The sequence below is a fragment of the Panthera tigris genome, chromosome B1, assembly GCF_018350195.1.
Source record: "Panthera tigris isolate Pti1 chromosome B1, P.tigris_Pti1_mat1.1, whole genome shotgun sequence".
NCBI lineage: Eukaryota > Metazoa > Chordata > Mammalia > Carnivora > Felidae > Panthera > Panthera tigris.
This window is the reverse complement of record NC_056663.1, coordinates 93,565,859-93,569,195: the sequence shown is the minus strand read 5'-3', so window position 1 is coordinate 93,569,195 and position 3,337 is coordinate 93,565,859. Positions and strand designations below refer to the sequence as shown.

Genomic DNA, 3,337 nt, shown 5'->3' with positions numbered 1-3,337 from the left:
TTAGCAAAAAGTACATCACAGCACTCTTTAAAAAGTAGAACTAGAAGATATTCTTAACCCATTCATGTAAATTCTTTAGATGATAAATTATGGGTCTAGATCTCATCGATGAATACCTTACTTTTAAGCAAGGCACCAGTATGCAAATCTATTACTAAAGAAAGAAAACGTTAGGCACCTGCCTTTATTCAAAAGTAAAAATTCTCTGTAAAAAAAAGAACAAAGGAAATGACCATAACAAAATTGAGGACGTATCACTTTCAAGGTCAATTTTGTAAATAGTCTGAAGTAGTAATTTGAGTTGTGACTTAATCACACAACACTCAAGAAGCCTCATGAATATATCACACGTTTTAGCCCTAAAATCAGATTTTAAAGCAATTAATAAAATACTGTTTTATTAACATAACAGTTGTTAATTATTCTTTTTAGCTTACCCATTTATTTCTAATTTCTACTTTAAATTGTTTTAAAAATCTTTAAGTCTTGAATATGATGTGAATTTTTTTAGTTTTATCTTCATATATCAATCTGAATTAATTTTTTCTTATAATAATTTTTTGAAATTTAATTTTATGTGTATTCACATAGGCTCATGTGGGCCTTAATTGACCTTACCTGGCCTATTCTGAATTAAATATCTAAGATTCTAAATAAAATGTTAAAATACTTTTATTATTTTTCTACTTTCCTTTGAGAAATCTTATTTGAATTAGTAGAATTAAACTCATTTGTCTTTGTCATTTTTGCAACGTGATTATTTCAAAGCAGTACACTCCTAGAATTAAAACTAAATGTCCAGTACAAAGTACAGTATCATTGACAAACAAGTGTTTGCCACATGTTTTCTGGGAACATACTAAGTATGACTTTCATTAATGTGGTACTTAGCTTAATAGTTTTGAGAATTCTAACTCAGGTTATTTGGAGTGTCTAAAGAAAAAAATATATAATGCTATCTTTTCTCAGGTTCACTGAATTCATTTCTTTTTTAATTACAACAGATATTACTATTTCAAAATTCTTTACAAAAGATAAGACAATGTAAGCCTGAAAATTTTCTCAGTGTACAATAAGGTGTGGAGAACAAATCAGTCTTAGATTCAGAGTCTGATTAGCCCTAGTCTTGTCTTTCTTTTCTTTGATGAATTTACAGTCTATAAACACTTCTTTCTCAAGATTTCTTTGGCTATTTGGGGTCTTTTGTGGTTCTATACAAATTGTAAAATTATTTGTTCCAGTTTGGTGAAAAATAACAAAGGGATACATGAACCAATAAAAAAGCTCCCTCAGGCCAATGCTGAAACAGTCTGAGTAATTAAATTAGGTAGTACTAGATTATAACTCAAAATATAAAATAAGTCCTCACTTTGGCAGCACATATACTAAAATTGGAATGAGACAGACAAGACTAGTACAGCCCCTGTACAAGGATGACACCAAAAATTGTGAAGCAGTCCATATTAAAAATATTTATGCACAAATATAGATAATATGTATACATGAATATATATATATATACATATATATATATATATTCACATAGATACGACTGAATTCATAGTCACATGAATGATTGAATGAATAAATAAATAATTTGGGAAGAATGGATAAATCTGTGAAAAATGCTGTTGGTATTTTGACAAAAATTGCATTAAAGCTGTAGATTGCTTTGGGTAATATGGACATTTTTCTTGCTTTTTGAGGTACTCTTTTATTACTATGTACTTCCCTAAGACCACTTTTCCTTCATCCCAAAGATTTTGGACTGTGGTGTTTTCATTTTCATTTGGCTCACTGCGTTTTTTATTTCCTCTTTCCTTCCTTGATTGACCCATTCATTGCTTGGTAGCATGTTATTTAACCTCCACGTATTTGTGTTCTTTCCAGATTTTTTCTTGTGGTTGATTTCTAGTTTCATAGTATTGTGGTCAGAAAAGATTCATGGTATAACCAACTTTTTGAATTTTTTGAGACTTGTTTTGTGGTGTAATTTGCAATGTGTTCAGGGGAATGTTCCATGTGCACTTGAAAAGAATGTGCATTCTGCTGTTTTAGGATGGAATGTTCTGAATATATCCGTTAGATCCATCTGGTCTAATGTGTCATTCAAAGCCACTGTTTCCTTGTTGAGTTTTTGTTTGGATGATCTATCCATTGATGTAAGTAGGATGTTAAAGTCTCCTACTATTATTGTATTGCTATGACTTACTTCCTTTATGTTTGTTGTTAGCTGCTTCATTTGGGTGATTGCATGTTGGGTGCCTAAGTATTTCTAATTGTTAAATCTTCTTGTTGGAGTTTTCCTTTTATTATATAGTGTCTGTCACCTCTTGTTACAGTCTTTGTTTTAAAGTCTATTTTGTCTAATATAAGTATTGCTGCCCTGACTTTTTTTTACTTCTATTTGAATGATAAGTGCCTTTCCATGATGTCATTTTCAATCTGCATGTGTCTTTAGGTCTTATAGACAGCATATAGATAGATCTTGCTTTTTTAAACAATCCTTCACCTTGTTTCTTTTTTAAAAGTTTTTATTTATTTGGTGGGAAGGGGGGAGAGAAAGAAGAGAAGGAGCAGAGAGTGAGAAGAGAGAGACTTCCAAGCAGACTCTGTGCTGTCAGTGTGGAGCCAGACACAGGACTCATTCTCATGAACTGTGAGATAATGACCTGAGCTGAAACCAAGAGTCAGACACTTAAGCAACTAGGTCACCCAGAAACCCCTACCCTGTTTTTTTCTTGATTGGAGCATTTAGTACACCTACATTCAAAGTAATTATTGAGAGGTATGCATTTATTGCCATTTTGTTACTTGTTTCATGGTTGGTTTTGTAGTTTTCCTCAGCTCCTTTCTTCTGTTACTCTCTAATGATAAGTTGGCTTCTTTAGTTATATATTTGGATTCCTTTCTCTTTATTTTTTGCATATTTTTTGCATATTTTTTGCATATTCCTTTCTCTTTATTTTTTGCATATCCATATATATTTGGATTCCTTTCTCTTTATTTTTTGCATATTTATTAATGGTTTTTGATTTGTGGTTACTTTTAGGTTTATATGTAACATGTGCATAGCACAGTCTATATTAAGTTGATGCTCACTTAAGTTTGAATACATTCTTTATTCACCACCCCCCCATGTTTTAAGTATGTGATGTTACACTTTATTTTATTTTATGAATCCCTTGACTGATTTTTATAAATGTAGTTAATTTTTTTGCTTTTGTTCTTCCTAATTTTCTTACTCCTAGTTATGGTCTTTCCTTTCCACTCAAAGAGTACCCTTTAACGTTTCCTGTAGGACTGGTTAGGTGGTCATTAATTTATTTAACGTTTA

The 3,337-nt window shown here is 31.1% G+C and overlaps 1 non-coding gene across 1 annotated transcript; it reads left to right on the top strand.

The window, feature by feature from the left end:
* The first annotated feature begins 1,361 nt into the window (after positions 1-1,361).
* On the top strand, positions 1,362-1,468 carry LOC122238217. The gene has a single exon (XR_006217177.1). It is a non-coding gene; the product is annotated as a U6 spliceosomal RNA (small nuclear RNA).
* Positions 1,469-3,337: the final 1,869 nt, after the last annotated feature.